Source organism: Oryctolagus cuniculus, chromosome 16 (assembly GCF_051225735.1).
Source record: "Oryctolagus cuniculus isolate XC-2025 breed Fujian yellow rabbit chromosome 16, ASM5122573v1, whole genome shotgun sequence".
Taxonomy (NCBI): domain Eukaryota; kingdom Metazoa; phylum Chordata; class Mammalia; order Lagomorpha; family Leporidae; genus Oryctolagus; species Oryctolagus cuniculus.
The window spans coordinates 55,687,830-55,711,511 of record NC_142882.1 but is presented as its reverse complement, the minus strand read 5'-3'; the positions used below and the strand labels follow the sequence as shown (position 1 = coordinate 55,711,511).

General features: G+C 39.3%; 1 protein-coding gene and 1 long non-coding RNA gene across 5 annotated transcripts in view; one reads left to right on the top strand and one right to left on the bottom strand.

Moving 5' to 3' along the window:
• Positions 1–23,682, top strand: part of HIBADH (3-hydroxyisobutyrate dehydrogenase) — a 250,045-nt gene that overhangs the window by 31,680 nt on the left and 194,683 nt on the right. The window lies entirely within an intron of this gene.
• On the bottom strand, positions 2,390–19,651 carry LOC149121761 (uncharacterized). Its single transcript, XR_016222976.1, has 2 exons — positions 16,465–19,651; positions 2,390–6,316 (listed from the first exon to the last, which is right to left on the bottom strand). It is a non-coding gene; the product is annotated as an uncharacterized LOC149121761 (long non-coding RNA).

Sequence of the window (23,682 nt, the reverse complement as noted above, 5' to 3'; positions counted from 1 at the left end):
TGCCTTGCAAATAAATTAACTCTTTTTTTTTTTTTTTTTTTAAGTTGAAGACTCTTGTAGGTGATGATGCCAGCCATTTAGTCCATCTCTAAAGCATTGAATGTTCTAGGAATCTGTCAGTGTTGTCTTTGTTACATTGTTAAGCTGAAGAGAGTTGGGTGCCCTTTAATGATTTTTTTAAGATTTATGTAATTTATTTGAGAGAGTTACAGAAAGAGGGAAAGACAGGGAGAAAGGTCTTCCATCCACTGGTTCACTCCCCAGATGGCTGCAACAGCTGGAACTGAGCTGATCCAAAACCAGGAACTAGGTGGTTCTTCCAGGTCTCCCATGTGGGTGCATGGGCCCAAGGACTTGAGCTGTCTTCCACTGCTTTCCCAGGCCATCACTAGGGTGCTGGATTGGAAGTGGAGCAGCCAGGACTCGAACCAGCACCTATATGGGATGCCAGCACCACAGGCGGAGGCTTACCCTGCCCCTTAATGAATTTTTAAGATTAGGAAACAAAGATATCTTAAGGAGCCAAATCCAGATTGTATGGTAGACGCCTAATGGCTTCTCATCAAAGCTGTAGCAAAATCACCTCTTGAATGAGAGGAGTGAGAAGGAATATTATGGTGGAGGCAGCCTCTCTGGGTGAAGCTTTCTTGGAGACTTTTCTGTGAAAGCTTTGGCTGACTTTCTTAAAACTCTCTCTTTGTAAACAGATGTTACTATTCTTTGGAGAGTCAACCAGCAGTATGCCTTGAACATCCTAAAAAACTTTTGCCATAACTTTGGCTCTTGACTGGTCTGCTTTTGCTTTGGCTGGACCACTTGTACGTGGTGGTCTCTGTTGCTTTGATTGTGCTGTCTTCAGTATCGTGCTGCTGAAGCTGTGTTTCATCTCTTGTTACAGCTCTTCAGAGAGGTGCTTCAAGATCTTGATCTCACATGTTTAAAATGTCCAATGAAAGCTCTGCTTCCCCAGTAGCTGATCTGGGCACTGTGGTTTGGGCACCCTTGAGCAGAAATTTTGCCTCACTAAAATTTTTCAGTCAGATTGTATAAGCTGAACATATTGAGATGTCGTGGATGTGTAGTCTTCTTTCTGCTTTGATTGTTAGTCCTCACTTAGGGTCCAAACGATGAATTTTTAAAAGTTTTTTTTTTTTTTTTTATTTGAAACAGTTACAGAGAGAGGGAGAGAGACAGAGAGAGGGAGAGACAGAGAGGTCTTCTGTCTACTGGTTCACTCCCCAGATGGCTGCAATGGACAAAGCTGATCCAAAGCCGGAACACAGGAGCTTCTTTCAGGTCTTCCACGTGGGTGCAGGGCCCCAAACACTTGGGCCATCTTCAACTGGCTTCCCAGGCCATAGCAGAGAGCTGGATCAGAAGTGGAGTAGCTGGGTCTCAAACCAGTGCCCATATGGGATGAGGGTGCTTCAGGCCAGGATGTTAACCCACTATGCCACAGTGCCGGTCCAGGGACTCTTTTTAAATGGATGTCTTATATCCTTCGTGCCTAAACTAGATTCCGTGTAGACCCATTATAACAAATTAGTACAAGTTTATTTTGATGCAAATTCTTTAAAGGCTACTTAATGTCACAGTTTCATAGAAAAAAGAGAGAGAGGAACAGGGAAATCTTCCATCTGGTTTACTCCCCAAGTGGCTGCAATGGCCAGAACTGAGCCTATCCAAAGCTAGGAACCAGGAGCTTCTTCTAGGTCTCCCATGCCGGTACAAGGGCGCAAATGTTTATACCATCTTCTGCTGCTTTCTCAGGCGCATTAGCAGGGAGCTGAATCAGAACTGGAGTGGCTGGGAGTAGCACCGATGCCCATAAGGGATGTTGGACCACATGTGGCAGCTTTAGCTGCTACACCACAGCCCCAGCCCTGCAAAAATTTTTGAAATCCATGTGTGATTTTTTCATGATATGTGTTTTCCATACCTTTTTGAAGACCCCTCTTATTTCTTACTTGTGTTTCTCCCAGTCCTGTTTTCTTTTCTATTAACCTTTTTCAAGTTTTGTGTCTTATTCTCATGCTTTTAAAAAATAGTTTAGCACACATTTTCAGATATTTATTTATTTATTTGAAAGAGTTACAGGAAGGAGAGCCAGAGCGAGAGCAAGAGAGAGAGAGAGAGGGAGAGATTGACCTTCCATCTGGTGGTTCACTTCCCAAATGACTGCAATGACCAGGAAGAGCTTCTTCCAGGTTGCCCACATGGGTGCAGGGGCCCAAGTACTTGGTCATCTGCTGCTGCTTTCCCAGGCACATTAGGAAGGAGCTAGATCAGAAATGGAACAGCTGGGACTTGAATCAGCGCCCATATGGGATGCCGATGCTGCAGGTGGAGGCTTAACCTTCCATGCCACAGTGCTGGACCCTTAACACACTTTTTTTTTTTTTAAGATTTATTTTATTTATTTGAAAGAGTTAGAGAGAGAGAGAGAGATCGATCTTCCATCTGCTGGTTCATTCTCCAAATGACCACAACAGCCAGAGCTGAGCTGATATAAAGCCAGGAGCCGCGAGCTTCTTCTGGGTCTGCTATGTGGGTGCAGGGGCCCAAGGCCTTGGGCCATCTTCTGCTGCTTTCCCAGGCTATTGCAGAGAGCTGGATTGGAAGTGGAGCAGTCGGAACTTGAACTGGCGCCCATGTGGGATGCTGGCGCTGCAGGCCAGGTCTTTAACCCACTGTGCCACAATGCCGCCCTCAAGACACATTTTTAAAATCTCTAAATAGTAGTTCATTTTTCGTGATTTGGAACATCCCCTTCATTATCAGACCATTACACTTAGGAATCAGTGGCATAGGTGCAAAAAAAGAAAAAAAATTACATTTAAACCCTTTGTTGCAATGTTTTATACTTTCCACAGGACAGAAACTAAAATAACCTGTTACACAGTTGGTCACAAGTGTATTCCTTGAGTTTTTTGCCCATACACATGAGTATTGTTTAAAACATATCTTCTTTGTGAGCTAGGCCTAGTAATCACTCTGCTTGGCTGAGTTTGTGAATCTGTTGTAGCCTGTGGCTTCCCTGTCACCTCTCTGGCTTTCCTGTCCTGCTGAGCTTTAGTTATACCGCAAACCAAGCTTCCCCTCTTATTAACATCTTATATTAGTATATTTGTCAATTTATTTTTTTAAAAGATTTATGTATTTATTTGAAAGTCAGAGTTACCACAGGCATGGAAAGCCATGACACGGTGGCAAAAACAACCTAAATGAAAGATCCTGGTGAACAAGACCCCAGCAGAAGGAACAGGCCATCAAGGAGGGAGGCGCCTTTCTCCGAAGGGAGGAAGGAACCTCTACGGTGATATGGCCTTGACTAAACAAGTTCAGAGTTGGTGAACTCAAGGGGCTTCCATAGCCTAGACAGCTCATGGCAAGAGCCTCGGGTGATTGCTGACGTCATGAATAAGAGTGCCAGTTGTTAAATCAACAACAGGAGTCACTGGGTACATGCTCCCCACGTAGGATCTCTGTCCTTAATGTGTTCTACTATGAAACTTAAAAATAACACTACTAGTCGAACAATACCCTATACCTTGTGCAGTTGTGTGAGTGCATCCTGTTGAAATCCTTGCTTAGTATATACTAAGTTGATCTTCTGTATATGAAGGTGATTGAAAATGAAACTTGATGAAGGGTGGGATGGGAGAGGGAGTGGAAGAGGAAGAGGGGAGGGCTGCGGGAGGGAGGGAGGTTGGAGGGGAAGCCACAACAATACAAAAGTTGCACTTTGTAAATTCACATTTATTAAAAAAAAGGAGTTACACACAGAGAGAGGAGAGGCAGAGAGAGAGAGGACTTCCATCCATTGGTTCACTCTAACTGGCCAGGAGCTTCCTCTGGGTCTCCCATATGCGTGCAGGGGCCCAAGGTCCTGGGCCATAGCAGAGAGCTGGATTGGAAGTAGAGCGGCCGGGACCTGAACCGACGCCATATGGGATGCTGGCACCGCAGGCGGTGGCTTTACCTGCTACACCACCGTGCCGGCCCCTATTTTTCAATTTATCAACCCCACCAAACTTCCTGTTTTGTTTTTAACCCAAACTCCCCGTGTCCCTCCTACCCCTCTCAGCATTTAGTAATCTACATCCTGTGTTTATATTTTTGTATTTGTTTTAGCTTCTATTATGAGGGAGAACATGCAATATTGTCTTTCTGTGTGTTACTTATTTCACTTAGCATGATATCATAAAGTTCCATCCATTTTGCTGCGAATGACAGGATTTCATTCTTTTTTTATGGCTGAAAAATGAATATATTCTGGAACTTGCTTTCTCACTGCATATTCTGTTCCTGAATTTCATTCGTGACAATGATAGACTCACTGCATGCTGATTTATTTATTTATTTATTTGAAAGTCAGAGTTATCTGCCTCTCCTCAGAGAGGAGAAGCAGAGGAAGAGAGAGAGGTCTTCTATCTGATAGTTCACTGTCCAATTGGCTGCAATGGCCGGAACTGCGCTGATCTGAAGCCAGGAACCAGGAGCTTCTTCCAGGTCTCCCATACAGTTGCAGGGACCTAAGGAATTGGGCCATCTTCTGCTGCTTTCCCAGGCCTTAGCAGAGAGCTGGATTGGAAGTGGAGCAGCCAGGTCTTGAACTGGTGCCCATATGTGATGCCGGCGCTTCAGGTCAGGGCATTAACCCACTGTGCCACAGCGCCGGCCGCAAAAAATTACTTCTTTGTACTGAAATAGCCACTCAGGTGAGCACAAGGCACCTTTGTACCCTGTGTCAGCATTTATAGTTTGGCAGACCCTCTTGGCTGGATATCCATGTTCACAACATGAAATGTATTGTGATTACACTGTTGTTCCATGTGGTTCATTCATTTTAACTGCACTATAGTATTCTTCTATATAAATATTTCACACATTATTATCCTTTCTGTTGTGATGTACATTTGGAGTAAGTTGTGTCTGTTTTGTCTCCTCTTTGCAGCATAATGGTTGGAATATAATTGGTCTTCTGTAAATGTTTAAAAACTTGGATTGAGTTCAAGTAGAAAAGCAACCATGTGAGATAGATGGGAGATCAAAGATCTTTCCATTTTACCAAGGGTGTGTCACCCAGAGACATTCAGTGACTACTTCAAGATCCTACTGTTGGTTAGAACTGAAGACTGGTGTGATGTTCTTTGTTTCTTGTTTCCATATTCCACTGCATTGGTAAATACTATTTTCTAAACAGTTCTAAATTATTCTAAGAGGAAATAAAGATTGCTAAATGAAAGTATATCATTTTAAATGATAAAATCATTATGATTATTTGGTTAAAATAGTGAATAGCTGATGTGATACCCAGTTAGATTTTTGAGATTTATTTATTTATTTGAAAGGTAGAGTGACTGATGAGGAGGGAGGGAGAGAGAGATGGATCTTCTGTCCACTGATTCACTCACCTGATGGCCTCAGTATCCAGGACTAGGCCAGGCTGAAGCCAGGAGTCTGGAACTCCATCCTGGCCTCCCATGTGGGTGCCTCTATAGTATCCAGTACTGGCTGGGTAATAAGCATTTACTGAGCTTTGAAATATCATGCTGTGTTGTAGCATTATGTGTCACTGGGGAGTATGATTATGGATGAAGTGATAGGGATGGGGTAAGAACTCAAGTAATATATGTATATATATTTTAAAGTTTGTTTATTTTCATTTACTTGAAAGGGGCAGGGAGGAAGTTGGGGAAAGGATAGAGGGCTGGAGATCTTCCATCCACTGGTTTACTCCCCAGATACCCAGGGTTGTGCCAGGCAGAGCCAGCAGCCAGGGTCTTGCACATGGGTAGCAGGGGCCCATGTACTTGAACCATCATCTGCTGCCTCCCAGGATGCATGAACAGGAAGCTGGAACTCAAACTAGACTCTGATGTGGAATGCACGTGTTCCCAAACAGTAACTTGACCTGTTGCACCATAACATGTGTTCCTAGAGCAATGATCAGAAACAACTTAAAGGGGAAGTCTTTACAGTAGAAGTTAAGAATTTAGGAAAACAAATAAGTAAAATCATTTGCAGAAAGTTATGAAACGCACAGCAGTGTGATACGGCAGTGTTTCCAGTACGGAACAACCAGAAGGGGAACCCCTCATCAGCGGTTTCATCTCCAGCAGCATTCCAGGCTCTGGAGAACACTGTCCTTGTCCTGTCCGAGCTGCTATTCATTGGCTTTATAGCAATAGAGAGTCTCACCAGTTTTGATTTATACATCTGATTCTGGGGTAGCAGAGGATTTTTAGGTCTGGAAATAGAAAATTTATGTTGAAGATCCAGTGGAACCTTATTGATGATTCGCAGTAACATCCTGTGGGAGCCAATGGAACATGGAATTAGGCACTCTGACAGTTCTTTGGTAAATATTCTTTAAACAAAGAGGAAAGAGAATTGGTTAGTTTATACAACATTCTTACACTTTCAGTTTCATTTTTTTGTGTGTGTTGTGCTTGTGTTAAGGAAGAAAGTAAGAGATCCCTTGGGGTGATACAGAAAGCTTAGAACTTTTATAAAGAAAGATTAATATTAAAAATGAAGGTCTGGGGTCCTTCATTGTGGTGGATCACTGCTTGTGACTGGAACCAGAGTGCTGGTTCCAGTCCCGACTGTGCTGCTTTCCATCCAGCTTCTTGTTGATGCACCAGGGAAAGCAATGAAAGATGGCCCAAGTATTTGGGTCCCTGCCACTCACAGCTGTCACTGAGCAGAGAGCTGGATTGGAAGAAGAGCAGCCAGGACATGAACTGGTACCCATATGGGATGCTGGTGCTGCAGGTAGAGGTCTAATCTGCTACGCTACAGCACCGGCCCGCTTTGTCTCTTCCTCTGTCTCTTTCTGTGTGTGTGTTTCTCTCTCCTGCTGTCACTCTGCCTTTTGAATAAATAAAAACAAAAAACACTATTTCCTGTGCGCCACATGTATTCTAGGCACTAGGGTTTAGGCTTTTGCCTCTTGGAACTTTTAAGAAATAGTACTCATAGCGAGTAAACAAATAAAACAAAAATAATTTCAGTGATAAGTGCTGTGACATAAAAAGAAAAAAGCAGAGTGACAGTTAAGGCAATAGAAACTTCTGAGAAGAGTGGATGGGACACCCTTTTTGGGGGAAGTGGCTTTGAAGCAGTGGCTGATTGCTCAGGTGATACACAGGGAACATTTCTGTTTGTGTTACTAACACCAACACTTAGAGTTTGTTAAATTGAATAACCTACACTCAGTCCCATTTGTCTGATACCATGCATTTGTCAGTTTGTGGTCATGAACGTAAATTCAGCTTTATATTAACTAACCCATGACGCTGGTCTCATAGTATGATGTCCTAACCTATTTATCATGTGCAGGTCACGAGTTTATAAAATTTGTGGCCCTTACTTAATGTCCAATGTTGTTTAATCACACTGTGTTCTATATATGTATCACACACACACACACATACACACACACTTAACGTTTTTGTGTGGAGTGGATGTGCTATTACAGAGTTGGTTCCAGTTTGATCAGTTCTCTTCTGTAATGAATCCTAGACATAAAAGCAAATTAAAAACTGTTCTTTGTGAATGGGGCCATCAAAGAAGGAGGTACCTTTCTCTGAAGGGAGGAGAGCACTTCCATTTTGACTATGACCTTGTCTGAATAAGATCGAAGTCGGCGAACTCAAAAGGCTTCCATAGCCTTGGCAACTCATGACTGGAGCCTAGGGAGATTACTGACGCCATAAACAAGAGTGTCAAATTGTTAAGTCAACCACAGGAGTCACTGTGTACTTACTCCTCATGTGGGATCTCTGTCCTTAATGTGTTATCCAATGTGAAGTAATGCTATAACTAGTACTGAAACAGTATTTTACACTTTATGTTCTGTGTGGGTGCAAACTGGTGAAATCTTTACTTAATATATACTAAATCGATCTTCTGTATATAAAGATAATTGAAAATGAATCTTGATGTGAATGGAATGGAAGAGGGAGCGGGAGATGGGAGGGGTGCGAGTGGGAGGGAAGTTATGGGGGGGGAAGCTATTGTAATCCATTAACTGTACTTTGGAAATTTATATTTACTAAATAAAAGTTAAAAAAAAAAAAACTGTTCTTTGTGGCTAATGACCTAATGCTCTTCAGTGAGCTCCAGGGGCATTATTACAGTATTTGACTGGGCTTGCATAATTGAAGAGCGGACTCCAGATTGTGTAATATGTCTGTAGGTTTGCACAGAGCCCTGGAGTTGAAGTGACTGCGAGTCAGGGCCTGGTAGCTGACAGGCCTCCCTGAGTTCCTAACTGCATTGTTCCAGGTAGGAGTTAATGTCCAGATTACGTCATTAGACTCTTGTGTATGTGCTTGTGTAACAGTTCCCTACCAGGAAGCCAGATTTTAGACTCTCCTTGGCTGGGTCCAGTTTTAGTGATTTGAAGTATTTTTTTTAAGATTTATTTACTTATTTGAGAGGTAGAGTTACAGACAGACAGAGGGAGGGACAGAGAGAAAGGTCTTCCATCCACTGGTTCACTCCCCAAATGGCCATAACGGCTGGAGGTGAGCAGATCTGAGGCCAGGAGCCAGGAGCTTCTTCCGGGTCTCTCACATGGGTACAGGAGCCCGAAGACTTAGGCCATGTTCTATTGTTTTCTCAGGCCAACAGCGGAGAGATGGATCAGAAGAAGAGCAGCTGGGACACAAACTAGTGCCCATAAGGGATGCTGGCGCTGCAGGCAGAGGCTTAGCCTACTACACCATAGCGCTGACCCCTTGAAGTATTCTTTTTTTTTTGACAGGCAGAGTTAGAGAGGCAGAGAGAAAGGTCTTCCCTCCGTTGGCCCACCCCCCAAATGGCTGTCACGGCCGGTGTGCTGTGCTGATCTGAAGCCAGGAGCCAGGTGCCTCCTCCTGGTCTCCCATGCGGGTGCACGACCCAAGCACCTGGGCCATCCTCCACTGCCCTCCCGGGCTACAGCAGAGAGCTGGACTGGAAGAGGAGCAACCGGGACAGAATCCGGCGCCCCAACTGGGACTAGAACCCGGGGTGCTGGTGCCACAGGCGGAGGATTAGCTAAGTGAGCTGCGGCGCTGGCCCCTTGAAGTATTCTTAGAATATGGAATAGTAAGCACACAGCCTATTCAGGAATTTCTTTTAGAGTGCCAGACTGGCTTGCTAAATCTTGGTGAAAGTTCCACATAGGCTCCATTATTGTTTTAAAATTAAGTGTGCAGTTTTGGCCTTTACTGTTCACTGAACTGGATACCTACTGTTTTTCCACTAGATCTGTATCTAATTTATGGTAAAGAGACCACAAAAACAAAAATTATTTCTCTTTTGGCACCTAACACTATTATAGTTAAGGGTCTGTTGGCATTTCCATTAAAAGGTTTTCTTGGAGAGGTTTATAACTTGGCAGTTTTACTTGGCTTTGGGCTGAAACATTGCTATTTCTGTCCAAAAGCAGAATCTTTTATCAAATTTCATATAATTGAATTTACCTTGGTTTATAGTATGTTGAGGAGGAAGGGCTATCACAGTAGGTCTTTCTTTGATACTCTCATAAGCTGTTTGATTACACAGTAGTGTTGTGTGTGATGTTTATTCTTAAATTTTATTTTTAACCTCAGTAATAACTTGTTTTTGTTATGCAATATGAGTAAGTTCTAGAGATCTGCTGTGGCACATAGTGCCTGACCTTAATAGTTCTGTATTGTGCACTTAAAATGTTGTGGAGAGGGGAGAGCCACGTTAAGTATTCTTACCACCACCCCCCAGAACAGCAGTAAAAATAACAATAACAGTACCAGGCATGAGGACAAGGAAACTTTTGGAGGTGATAGAAATGGTTTTTACTTTGTAGTGATAGTTTCCCAAGTGTGTGCAATATGTCCAAACTCATCAAGTTGTGTGTGTTGAATATCTGCAGGTTTTTGTACATCAGTTAAACCTGAAAAAAGCTGTTTAAAAGAATGTTTTAAAATAAGTTGGTAAAAAACCTCAATTTTATCAGTTTAACAGTTCCTGTTAAAGTGTTAGTTATACTGCTATTATGATTTCTAAAGTTAATTTTGATTATTTATTGCAGAATTAAAAAGTACTCTGTGGCATTGACTTTAGTATGAGAGACTTCAATTACTCTATCTTGAAAAATATAAAATAAGCCTTGTTGGTTTGATTTGGTAATATTTAAAGCTTTAGTAACTCAAATATTTAAAATATTCATTAACTTTGTTTAACAGACAAATCCATTTTCTTAGAGATGACTTAAGGTTTCATCAGTGCCAATACACAGAGTTGGCTTAATTATATGAAATCCTTTCTATTTCCCCATGATTTTACTTAACACCCTGTATCTATTAGGTATTTTTTATTTATCTAAGGAGGACATTTTTTTGCCTGAAATTGTTTTAAGTTTGCACAAGTAGTTCAGAAATGTTTAGTAAATAAATTTAAAGGATTTCTGTGATTAGCTTCGCAGTAAAGGAGTTCATAAGAATCTCTACGTTCTTTGTCATACTGAAGACTTCCTTTAAGCAGTTGTCACAGAGGAGTGTGCCTGTGTAAGATGTTAATACATTCTAAGTGCATTGAAAAAAGACGCTGACTCACCTCTGCGAGATAACATAGCTGAGGCAGCTCTAAATAGTTTGTCTTCTAAGAAAATTGTGGAAGGATGGGTCAGAGAAGGCAAGTGTTGATCCCTCTCCTCGCTATTTCATTATTAATATCTTTGTTGGTTATAATTATTATTGCTAACAACAGCCTAGTTTATTTCTAAAAATTTACTCTTGCAATTTGCAGTTCTTCAACTGAAAGTCTGAAGGTGAAATTGGAGTTGCTTTGTAATTGCTAATCAAATAACTGCTCCCAGGGTGCTCTTGCTAGGCTGTGTCCTGTGGTGGAGGGACACTGGGTTCTTGTCACATGATTATACTGGAAAGTGTATGGATGAGGTAGGGGTCCTGCCTGAAGTAATCCCAGGATATTTTTAATGTCCTTTAATTGCCATTCAGGATGTAAGACAGACCAGACACACTAGGTCTGGTCACATGGTTCAGGACTGCCTCACAGTGTTTATATAAAGGTGAAGCAGATTCAGCAAATAAGCCTGAGGCTGTTACTAATGTCTGCTTTATTCTTCCTCAGCATCTATTGATTCCTAAGCAGTATGAAATTAATTCTAGTGTACTTTATGCATTATATGTCTTAATTTTGTTTTGCTTGTGATCCCTGGAGAGCATCAGGGGTGAGTGGGAGGAGACAGAATGGAGAATTTGATGGGGGCCTTGTTACCTTGGTGAAATCCCAACCATTAACAGATTTATTTGAAGTTTTCTAGATGTCTGATTTCCTTAGAGAAAGTTTGATGACGATGGCAGATGAAAATTGTGTGAAGTTTAACTTTGTCTCTCTTTGTATTTGCTGTACAGTTCTATTTTGTTTTTGTATTTCTTTGGGGCTTCATCATGTGAACCAGCGTATAGGATGTGTGTGTCTCTCACACTCTGCCTTACAAATAAAATAAAAAACGTACATCTTAAATGTACGTGCAGATTTTATAGCAGTCATTCTTCCGTGGCTGAGGCAAGTGTAGCAGCCTGCTCTGTTTTATCCTGGGGAGAATTGCAGACTGCCCTGAAGAGGAGGATGATAGTGATTTTGCATGCAGTTGTGTCCAGGGATGTGAGAGATACGGGTTGTTTTTAGGAAAGCATTAAGAATTTTAAGATCAGTACTTGCTCTCTTGTTTATTTATTGAGTTTTTGGCATAGTTTGGGTCATCATATTTGTTTACCTATTGCAGCCTCTAAGAGAACATTGTTCCCAGGAAGTTTTTCTTAAATGAAACTTAATATGAAACCAGGCATATAAGTAATTTTATCATTGATTGCATTTCATTTCCCCTAATTCTTCTTATGTGTGAGGGTAATACTTGTTCTCTAGTGGCCAACATTCTTAATGTACTATGTCCATATATTTAAAGAGTAGAAAAATAGTCTTGGCAGACACTGAAATAGTTAATTGGCTTTTCTAGCCAAGATAGGTTTATAAAACTTCTGCAAATTTAAGAAATGAGAGGAAAAGAATTTTGCTGTGCACTAATGACATTTTATTAACCCTTTGCCTTAGGCTATAAAATTTTCGTTGCAGCATTCTTTCATTAGATAAGCAGCTCGAGGAAAAGGCATCATTGGTTTACTGTAACTGTTTCATATCTGTTTCTACCCAAAAAATGTTACCTAAAAATTTTTATCTAAAATTAAATGATTTTGAGAAAGGACTAAGAGCAACAATGTAATTCTGACTTTAAAGCCTGTAATCCCTAACAGTGAACTTTTAATAATAGCATCTAGAAAGATTTGATGATTATCTGTGGTCTTTAATTTGGCTAAACTTTTATATTCTTATTGGTGCACATAAAAATCAACAGCTTTCCATGATAAGGCATTTCCATCTTAAATCTTGCACTCTGTTAGGAAATAGACTGAGCAGTACTCGCTATTTTGATGTTAATAGGAAAAGTCTTAATTTGGTGCAGAAGAGTTACCTTACATAATATTCAAGAGATAGCAGGCAAAGCATGAAAGCGCACCAGTGGCCAGTGGGAGAATGGAGAACAGGCAGGAGAGTAGGGGTGTGCATGAGAGAGAAGTTACCTTGTCCCTTTCCGTTTTAGCTGGTAGTTTGTACTGAAAACTGTAAAATTCAACTTTTTGGAATTGTTACTACCCCAAGTGGGAATATAAACTATATTGAACAAAATTTATTTAGCCTGTTAAAAAGTCAACCTAAAACTGTAGTGAATTAGTTTATGTTATTACATCACTTCTAGTAGAGACTCAAACTAGTTCCTTGTAAAGAGGAGTTGTATCAGGTGAGTGGACTGCTACCCATATGGGGCTTTAAGATAATGATGAGTTTAAATTTCCTCTTAGAGCTAAGTGAGAATAAAACTGGAGGCAATAAATACTCTTGGCCAAAGCCATTAAATGAAAAAGCTGGGAATTCTCCAGCTCTTGACTTAAATTGTTTGTTTATCAGCTGGCGCCTAGTCTGGAGTCAAGAGCTGGAGATTTCTATCTGTGACAGAACTTTGAAACTCTTGCAGGACACTTTCATTTCAACTTAAGGTAACTTGAGTTTATAGCTTTGGCTTTAAAGATTACTAATGATTTACTCATTTCCTTACCATTTAACCAGAGTGGACTTTTTCCCAGGAAGGGATCTGTGTTTATTTAGGGCCTTTGTCTGCGGAGGGATTAAAAGGCAGCCCACCAGCATTGTGAACTTGATGGTAATAAAAGGTCACCAAAACACACCATAAAAACATTCTTACCATGGAATTAATTATACAGTGTAATTTTACAAAGCAACCAGTTACTCCGTCCCTATCCCCTCCCTCTAAAGTATTTCGTCTTTTAAAAATTAAAGCTTTGGTCCAGTTGTTTTGGTTTATGAAAAAGTGTTTTGCTTCTTTCATGACATTTAAGCGCTGAGGAAATTTCCATGTGCATATGTGCCATTAATTGGTTAGAAAAATCTTTAAATTTTAAAATAAAAATTATTCATTGTTAAACTATGGGATGAATATTTTGAGAAGGAGGAAGAGTAATCAGAACGAGTGGTTGATACTTCGAACAGCATGATTGCTCAGCTGTTAAGAGTTTATCTGTGCCACCAGGTGGCATTGCATCCAAACCTGCTTGTGATAAAAGAGTTTTAAAATACATTTTTTTATTGTTGAGAGAGGACAAAATACTTTTTCTAGACATTGCTTTTGAAGTTGGATTAAAAATACACCCAAATGACAAGGTTGAGTAAATGTCTCCAGAGAATTGAAAAGATTTTTGAGCTCTGCAAATATTTGTTTTTAGGTTATTTATAGTGAAATGAAGGTAAATTAAAATGAACATTTGCAACAGATTGCCTTTTCCTTTTTTTATAAGTAAAATTAAAACTTAACAGTTAGTGACTTTTTTGCTTTTCTTACCTAGACACTGAAAGAGGGGCTACAGCCTTATAAAAATCTTGACAAATATTTCGAAACCCCCTACTGCTGCTGTGCCCCCTCCCACACTCACCCACGCCTTCCCTTGTTAAAAAAAAAAAGTGTCCACAGGTTTCACTGTATGGGAAATTTTAAAAAGAAGGAAAGACTTTGAAAGGTGTAAGTCAGTCCTTTTCACAAGCCTGACTATGAGATTCATTAGGCAGTTCACGTTCATGTCTTAAAAGCTGCTTTTGGGAAAGTAAATTCTTGAGTTTCCTGTACTGGTTTTCAGGGAGTCTTTATAGTGTTTTTGAATCAGCTCGTTTTAAACCAGTGATAATGTAAAAGCAAAAACAAAACAAAAAGCTCATTATAAATTTTATAAAAGATTTTAAGAATTAAAATACATATTCATGTTGTGTTTTTATGAGCCCACAAATATAAGTTAATACACTCTAGCAGAAACAATTAAATTATTTAATGTAAGTATCCAGATGCTGATAGGTTGTCAGAATAAGTAAGGTTCAGTGTACATTCTATTGATTTTTATTCGTTTAAAAAATGTATTCACCAAGCAGAGAGATGTTTAATGCTTAGCTTTGGTCGTTTATCAAAAAGCTTTATGCAGTGCTACTCATTTTTTACTCTTGCCTCCTCTCTGAAGCTTCTTAATGTGCACAGTACGTTTAAGGATTGAAAATGTTTTCAAAGTCAGGGTTTGACCTCCCTCCTTGTTGTTCTCACTTAAAAACAGAATGAACCTACTCTCTCCCTTCTATTTTGAATTACTTGAATAGATACGAATTGTACTAAAATTACATATATACACCCAACAGTATCACAAGAGAGGCCTTTTTTGTTTTAAAAATTAGGAGGGTTTCACATTTGAAAGTAGTCTAGACAAAGGTACTCATGACATTTGACCCTGAATATTTTACTTTTAAACTTGATACAACAGCCTCCTTCTTAGCTTTGTTGTATGCTAATATTTCTACTTATTTAACATCAAAAAGCTGTAGTGGTTTCTCTTTATAGATTATGCCTGTGTTCTGGAATTGCCTCCTGCGGTCCATGAATTGTTTCTTGGCTTGTTGTGTTAGAATTTCTCACCAGGGTTTTTGTGAGCTAGGGAGCCAACATTTGAAAAAATCAAATTTGATACAGTAAACTGGATTAGTAAAAATTACACTTCCTATTCATAATTATAATTGAAGCAAGCTTCTTGGCTAGGCATGTTTTATGTCATAAGAGTAAACACATGCAAATCTCATGTAATGATATGCATATATAAATGACTATAATGACAATATTTTCCAGTTGTTTCTATAATATTAAATAATTATTTTTTTGAGATTCCAGAAATATACTTTTTTCTTTAAAAATAATAGTCATTAGGAAAAAAATCCTTATGTATTAGAGTATGTGTTCTTTGGTAATGAAGCATTGCAATTTTGGCTTCTCTCATTTCAGTTGGAAATAGTATTGGTGTAAGTGAGTGTTGCCATGGGAACCTCCACCTAGATATAAAAGGCAAGACTGTCTAAGTGGAGGAGGAGGGGGGATGTACTAAAATACGCCTAAATGCTCTATTTTATGTATGTGTTGGTGGGGACATTTGGGAGGGTATCTAGGATAAGAAGGGGAAAGAAAGCAGAAAGTCAGTGTTAAGCATTAAAACCATTTACTCATACTTCAGGAGACTCATAGGTGGAAATGTTTTAAAATTTAAAATGATTCTTAATTATTTGTATCTTTTATAAGTCAGGGAAGCTTTGCATATTTTATTTTTAAAGAACATCCCTGGAATGTATTTAATGCATTTGATTTTAGATGGAATATATATAACTTATTTGACTTGACTTTAGATAAAAATGTTCAGTGAAATTTTCTTGAAAGTCAGGTTTTGGGGAGATGAGTTTATTTATAAATTTTATTAACAAAGGTTATCACGCTTAATTGGTTTTCAGATATCTGAAATTAAAAAAAACAACTAAACTGACTAGGAGACAGTGTGGCTTTCCGTGAAACGCTGACATTGGCTTTATAGTATGTTCAACATTAGATTTTTTTAAATTAAATATTTTTAGTAACTTTCTGTAGATATTTAGGCAAGGAAACAATGACTTTCTATATCTGCATGAATAATACATATATATTAATATTTATCTGCATGAATAATACTGTATGAATAAGCATAAAGAATGAAAACAACAAAACCAAACATTAAACCCTCTTACATCCTTTAGGATCACATGTGATGTAACTGCTGATAGAAATGTTTGGAGCACAACCAGTGTAACCCCATAGAAAGTAACATTTTTGTTTTTTGTATGTTTAAGTTACAGAAAGCAGTGAAATTGTCCCCAGCATGCGTTCCCGTGATAGAATACCACATCATCATCCTGACTTAACACTGTAGATTCTGGTTGTCCCATACGTGTGTTTGAAAAAAAAAAAAAGACATTAACCTGACAAAAATTGTTTAAACTTACCTTTTTAGTGAATCCAGAGAAAAAGTTTAAGCTGCCAAGGTAATAAAACATCCAGAAGCTTTTAAATTAAAAAAAAAAAGTAATTTAAATGAAAAGGGGTGTGGGGGGTTTGCTAGGGAGAAGAAAGAAAGAAGGGGAAAAAGCCTAGCACTCTGGCCTGGCTGCAGCTGATGTAATTATGTGGCAGTGGGAAGTGCATTGTTTGCAATTCCCGCATAAACAAGGCTGGGAGTCCCTTAGGGTGGGTGTTGGGAGGCACTGGGGTTTGTTGACAAGCAAACTACCTTGAGAAGAGTTTAGTTGGGAGCAGATTCTCTGGCTTAAGAAGCATGGTAGGAATGAGAGTAAAGGATGAGAAAGTGTTTGTGTAGAACACTGACCAACTTGAAACCTTCAAGTCTTGTAACTCATAATTGTGAAGGAGTGCATAGTTGTCAGTAATCTCTTTAAGAGACCTGAGGTCTGATAGTGAAAATTGTTCAACAGCAAATATACCCATGTTTAACAGTGGTTTGGACAGAGTAGATCTGCTTAGTTTTAGATATGGATTCTAAAATACAAAGAATGAGAGAAAATTTTTATATTTCTGGGAAAAATAAGTAACAAGAAGGATTAAAAGTCAGGTTTTATTAGAAAGATATTTAAAAGAAAGAGCAACAACTGTGTTGTTTCTGATGCGGCTTTTTGCTTGCTGCTTCCCTCCTCAGCCCCTCTTCCTTGAAAAATCTGAGAGCTAAGAGTGGAAAGCATAAAAATGTACACAACCTGGTCAATGAGTAGATTCAAAATATTACTTTAATCACCTTAGAAAATGTTTCATAATACAGAATTTTCTATAAGCTGGCAACTGATATTTATTAGTACCTTTTGTGTGTCATGACTGTTCTATTGGGCAATTTGTGTATTTTAACATATGTAATCCTTACAGCATCCCCATGAAATGTAAATTATATATTTTCTCACTTTTCAGGGAGGAAGTTGAGGCTTACTTAGAAAAGGATAGTATGACAACAAACAGATAATATAAGGTAGCCTGATTTAGCAAGAAGACACCTGATTTAAGGTAGAGGGATTTCCAGATATTGTGGTAGTACCTTCAAGTTTAGAATTGCTTTGGCTTGCTAGAATAAAGAAAAGGCTTTGGGTTGTTTTATTTAAAAACAAAATCAACAGAGATACTTTTTCATTCTCTATTGATATTATCATTCAATGACATACCCCCATCAAAATATGGAAAGAATGATCAGCGAACTAAAAACAGTACAATAGGTAATTTAAAACAGTTATGTTTTTGGTTTTAAGTGCTTTGATATAGTCAGCTAGAGGAACACATGGGGCAAGAAAATGTGGAAAAATAAGTGAAAACCAGAAGTTTTAACCTTGTTAAATAATTTCCTTTGTAGTTCTTTTAGCAGTTCGGATATGAAGAGGAACCAGAGTGTCCTATTTAGCTATCTAGTGATAATGTGAGCACACAGGACAGCTTCACATGATTTCTCTTTTAACTTGTGCTTTAAAGATTTTCCAGAGTTACTTAATTAAATAAATATACTTTTATAGTTTTTTAAATATAGAAGATTGGCTTTTACAGAAAATCGGTGAGAATTTCAATTTGCAAGATTATCAGTGATACAATTTTTTAGCACCTTAATAGTATTTCGCATTAAGACTTAAAACCAACAGCCTATTAAGCTTCTTGTTTAACAATAAAATACACCATTCAGTTCTCCTTTGACGTTACAACTATTGTTTTATGCTTTATTGGGAGGGTTATATGTTGGGAATTGATGATTTTCATCTTGTCAGTACTATTAATTCCTCTCAACATATTTATACAATCCTGCAGCGCTATTATTAAAAGAAGATTGTCCCAACAGCTTTCAACACAGGACATTTGAGTGGAGTGGTGTGGTGTGATATGTGTGTGTGTTTTTAGAAATTTATTTTTTTAAAAGGCAGAGTTACAGAGAGAGAGCAGTCTTCCATCCACTGGTTCACTCCCTAGATGGTCGCAACGGCCAGAGCTGCCCCGATACAAAGCCAGAAGCCAGGAGCCTCTTTTGAGTCTCCCATGCAGGTGGAAGGGACCAAGGACTTGGGCCATTTTCTGCTGCTTTCCCAGGTCATAGCAGAGAGCTGGATCAGAAATGGAGCAGCCGGGATTCGAACTGATGCTCATATGGGATGCTGGCACTGTAGGCAGCAGCTTTACCTGCTACACCACAGCACCAGCCCTGTGGGTGTGTTTTAATTTAATATTTGTATCCCAAAGAGAATGCAGTGAAAGATACTTTTCTGTACTTAATTCATATTGTGTTAAAAAAAAAATCCTGTATTCACCATGGCTAACCCATAAACATAAGTTTAATTGAAGGGTTATAAGAAACCCTGATGTTGTGACATTTTGCTTTGCTAATATTACTCCAAATTTTAGATCAAGTGTGAGATGCTGGTGCATATTTGGAAAACAAACCAAACCTCACCCTACTTCCTACTTCACATATTTTAGGAATGAGCATTTCCAGTGTTTAAATAGCCTGATGTTCCTGGTTTCGTGGCTTGTAGATTTCTAGCTCCAAACAGGATTGGCAGCAGTTTGCATAGAGGAGTACAAAGGAAGCCTGCCTTTTCCTTAGATAAGTATGTTCAAAGAAAAAAAACAAACCATTTTTCTTGTTACTATAGCTCACAGTACCAAAGAACCTTTTACCAGTTCCCAGGTTGTTTTGGAAGTCATAAATGGAGACTGTTACTTTTCAATTTGTTCTCCTTATTCTCGAGATTCCCAGCTTGTTGTATATCAAGTTATTTCCAGAAATGTTTAATAGGTAGATTTACATGGAAGGAAAGGATAGTAAGAAAGTGAAGTGTGGGTAGAAAAGAATAATAAGTTTCTGTTAAAAAAATTAAAAAAGATATTCTGCTCCTGACCCTTACTGGGGTAAATTTCCAAGGGAATATAGTTTTTACTGGTCAGAAAATTGTCTAATGGACAGTGATGAAAACTGGAGTTCAGCCAGATCTTATTTTGAGTGGTTTCACTCACTCTTTTCCTGTTGTTGGTTGGATGGAAAGAACCTTTCTTTTGTGGGTCATCTGATTATGTCAGAACCAAGGTCACGTTTAGCTTGGGCTGACTTCAGTGATGTTATCTTTTTGAACCATGTTCTATGATGAGATGAGGAAAAACCGAGTACTTCTTGATCTTTATCTTTGCATCAGTTTTAAATGATGTGGTTTTTGAAGATAGAGGTTGTGTCTTTAAAAAGGGTGAATTGTGCTATTCCAGAAGCATGTTAATGTGAACATGTTTTCATGGAGGAGAGACAATGTGGGCAAACTAGAGCAATGAGGGTGAAGGAAAATAAGGAACCTAAAATAACACCAATTCTTTTTTTGTTACTTAAGGAAGAGAACCAAGGAATATGTGTACATTATCAATTCTATGCAAATGAGGATTTTTTAAAAATAGAAAAGTATCCTGCTTCAAAATTCCACTTTTGATATCTGAACCAAGCACCTCCCTCCCTCTCTCTCTTTTAAAAAAATATTTTATCTGTTTGAAAGAACATTAGAGGGGCCAGCGCTGTGGTGCAGCGGGTTAACGCCCTGACCTAAAGTGCTGACATCCCTCATGGGCACTGGTTCTAGTCCCGGCTACTCCTTTTCTGATCCAGCTCTCTGCTATGTACTGGGAAAGCAGTACAAGATGGCCCAAGTCCTTGGACCCCTGTACCCACGTGGGAGACCTGGACAAAGCTCCTGGCTCCTGGCTTCAGATCGGCGCAGCTCCAACCATTGCAGCCAATTGGGGAGTGAACCATCAGATGGAAGACCTCTCTTTCTGCCTCTCTGTGTAACTGACTTTCAAATAAATAAATCTTTAAAAAAAACCAAAACATTAGAGAAGGAGAATCACAACGACACAAGAGAGACCGACCATGTGCTGGGTCACTCCTCAAGTGGCCTCAACAGTGGTGGCAAGCTCCCAATTACTTGGGCCATCTTTGCTGACTTCCCAGGCACATTAGCAGGAAGCTGGATTGGAAGTGGAGGAACCAGGACTCTAACTGGCCCTCCACTGTGGGTGCAGACATCGCAAATGGTGGCTTAAACTGCCGAGCCTCAGTGTCAGCCCCTGAGCTGAATGCCTCTTATTAAGAATCTTTGCAATACAGTTGAACACCAAAATAAACTCCTGAAGAATTGTTGACGCTGATTTTAATATTGTGTGGGTATGAAGGTTCCAACTTGGAATGAGCTTGAAGCAAAGGTCTTGCGGGAATGAGTTGTTTGTGTTTTCATGCCCTAACCTTTTATTATTTCCCACTTACAACTCTGAGAAACTACAGATGTGCACCCCTACATACGCATTGTCATGTGGCTTTCCTCTCCCATTCTGCCAAAACCCAGTTTTGGCATCTAAGATCTAAGTTATATCAATTATTCCCTCCACCTCCCTTAGTAACTTAAACCCTGTGAATTTGTTCCATTGGCAGTAGAAATGAAGGTGATATACTTGCTTTTACTTAAGTTTGAGTTTTGAATGTTCTTGAATTTTTTGTGTGATGGTACTGCAGTATACATAATTGTAAAGGAGCAGCAAACATCTACGTATAATTTCTCATGAAAACCTTTCTTGAGGAAAAGTAAAAACTTTTCCTTAGAAAACCCTATTCTTTTCAGTAATTGCTGTTTAATTTTATTTGTATTATTTTACCTTCACCTGCTCAGGGTTTTTTTTTTTTTTTTTTGGACAGGTAGAGTTATAGACAGTGAGAGAGAGAGAGACAGAGAGAAAAGGAGAAAAGTCTTCCTTCTGTTAGTTCACTCCCCACCTGGCCGCCACGGCCAGCGCCGCACCGATCTGAAGCCAGGAGCCAGGCATTTCTTCCCTGTCTTCCATGCGGGTGCAGGGGCCCAAGCACTTGGGCCATCCTCCACTGCCCTCCCAGGCCACAGCAGAGAGCTAAACTGGAAGAGGAGCAAGTGGGACTAGAACCCGGCACCCATATGAGATGCCGGTGCCGCAGGCAGAGGATTAACCAAGTGAGTCATGGCGCCGGCCCCATCACCTGCTCAGTTTTAATCAATTTTAAAAAACCATGGAAAAATTTAAATGTAAAGAAGTAAATACAAGATGTAAAATTTATCCAATTGATTATCTTTTTTTCCTATACTTTCTACTGAAATTCTTTAAGCAGATGTTCATTTTTTGTAACCTTTTTTAAATTGGACCCAATTTAGGCATTTAATAAACATTTCCATGTGGATCCCAGACCCCAACTACAGAGGACTGTTACTAGAACGTACCTCATATGTGAGTACATGGCTATGATATGGTGCTTGCCTTCTGAAGGGCTCTTTAATCACTCCCACTCAGTAATGATTTAAAGTGGGTAGGTGGGATCAATCACATATCCTCCTAGGGTATTCTCCATTTAACCTTTTTTTGAGAGATGATTCTGTAATTGTATGTCTAGTTTAAGTTGTGCCACTCTGTCTTGGCTGTGATTCTGCGTGGCCATACATTTTGCTTTTCAGTGTTCTCTCAGTACATATTTATTGAAATGAAACGGTGGGAAAGAAGTCCATGCTTCCTGTCTTTGTTGGTCTTTGTGGGTTTCTAATCTCCTAGGAGTCTTGGGATGTTGATCTGTACATCATGGCCAGGGGTGGGTCGTTTTTATGGTGAGGAAGAGGGAAGAAGATAGTATTGAAGCAATTCCTGTCTAGGTCTGCAGAGTGCAGATTGCATTTCTCTTGCAGTGGTGTTAGGTTTATGGCCCTTTTTTGGGAAAGTGCTATTAAGTGTTTGGAGACCTTTATCTTTCTCTGTTTTGTTGTAGCAGATGGAGTTGTCCTCTGGTGTTTTGCTGGGTATGATAAATGTTGTACTAAAACTGTTCTTGGTGGAAGTTTGATCTGGAAAGATTACTGTTTCTTTCAGTTTCCTGAAGAAAATGGAATCAGTGCTCAAACTATTGAGCAAACAAGCTCATCAGCAAATGGCTCCTTCTCCTTTTCCTCCTTTTAGAAGCAGCTTTGGGACTGAAGACCAGCACTGATGATCACTTTTGTCTGAAACTGTAAACATTATAGAAATAGTACAGCTTTTTCCTTCAGAGCTTCCAGAGAGAAATGTCTGGGTAATGACGGATTGCCCTTATTTTATAAAAGAAGAATAAAAACAAAGAAGTTATGCAGTTGTCTGTGTTCACTGAATGATTATCCCAGGGACAAATATCCGCTCATATTGCATGGTGATCCTTAGTTTCGTTTCAAAAAAAGATGGCTTTTTGTATATTTTTAATATTCTAGGAAATATTTCCCTCTTTGGCCATGCCTTTCATAGTTTAATTCTGACTAATTTGAGTAATGTTATTTTTAGATAATGATACACTTCTAATAGGTTTTATTAGACAGAACTCTGAGGTTTTGTCTGCATTGTTGTTGAATGGTGTTAACCACCATGTAGCTGCTGGATTGAAATAAATTTTTGCTTGAATTCTTCACTCACATGAACTTCTAACCAAATTACCTGGCATTTGAAAGTAGAGTTTTCTTCTTCCTTGAGTGACTCCCATTGCAGATGTCCCCTAACACAATTGGAAATAATTTATAGCCTGAACTGAGTCCATGGAGAGATTTGCAAGTTTTTATTATCCCTGCATTCCAGTTATTTTCATTAGTACTTCTTTCTATTAATAGAGGATATCAAGAGTTGGTGGCATTCTTGAACTGAAATTCCCCTTTCATGGTCCTTGTATTTTGGGTTTTCTCTATTATAAATTCCTGCCTTTGATAGTTAGGAGCACCGAAAGGAAGGATGGTAGCAGCATTCAGAGTCTTATGCCCCTCTTTTTATGGGTGTTGAGGGAAAGTGGTGAACTACGAACAAAATAGGAGGTAGTCTCAGAAGTCTGGAGTCACTGCTGCCTCTAACTGTAGTTACAGGACCTGAGATAGAAGATGCACAGGAGTGTGCTTGGGTCGGGGGCAGTTCTGGCAGCATCTCCCATGGTGAAGGAGCCTGTGTGCGTGTGGAAAGATTACTGAACTTGAGCATCTTGTTTTTCTCTTTATTGAGGCTGCCAGGATGCTCAGGGCTACATTTTGGTGCCTAGTTACTATATTCATTTGTTCCTCAGCCTTCCCTTTTTCTGTATGATTTCCATTTCACTTGTATCTTTAGCTTTAAAAATATTTAAGTAGTCC